This window comes from Palaemon carinicauda, chromosome 44 (assembly GCF_036898095.1).
Source record: "Palaemon carinicauda isolate YSFRI2023 chromosome 44, ASM3689809v2, whole genome shotgun sequence".
NCBI lineage: Eukaryota > Metazoa > Arthropoda > Malacostraca > Decapoda > Palaemonidae > Palaemon > Palaemon carinicauda.
The window spans coordinates 13,587,097-13,588,029 of record NC_090768.1 but is presented as its reverse complement, the minus strand read 5'-3'; positions in this window follow the sequence as shown (position 1 = coordinate 13,588,029).

Below are 933 nucleotides of genomic sequence, written 5' to 3'. Positions count from 1 at the left end.
TAGTATCATCTGCATATACAACAAGCTTGTTTTCTAGGCCAAACCACATGTCATGTGTATATAGTATGAAAAAGCAATGGGCCAGAACACTACCCTGTGGAACACCGTATATCACATTCCTATACTGTACTCATGATAAGTAAAAACAAAAAACATGGAATTTAATTTACAATTACTTGCGAGAAAGACCATGCATATAAACACACATAAATATATATGTATATATATATGTATATATATATATGTGTATATATTATATATATATATATATGCGTGTGTGTATATATATTGCACACACACACACACACACACACATATATATATATATATATATACATACATATATATATATATATATATACATATATATATATATATATATTTATATATATATATATATATATATATGCTTTTGGGACACAGCTTCTCTCTCTCCCTTTGTTTATCTATCTATCTATATATCTAGCTATGTATACAGGAGTATATATATAACATATACACACGAGCGTGTATATATATATATATATATATATGTGTGTGTGTGTGTGTGTGTGTATTTGTATTTCTATATATTCATGTGTGTTTGTGTGCACATGCATTTGTGTTTTTAAATAAAGCGAGGGAGTTAAAAAGAAACGGTGAACGTCAATATGCCGTTTCAAGGTTTAAATGTCTCCAGCAGTTGTTAATATTATGGTGGTGCTTTTATCAGCGTTCTTATCTGAAACCACACTCACATATGAGAGCCGAACATCAGGTTACACGTGTTGCACGAGCCAACCACCAGCCTCTTACCACGACTGATTATAGTGTCCTGCTTTCAAGTAAGATACTTCTTTAACTGGATTTTATAGCTTCTTCTCGGTGACACATGAGGCTGTCACAGCTTTTTATGCGGTGATTAAGCAAAAACCACTGCAGAACATTCCATTT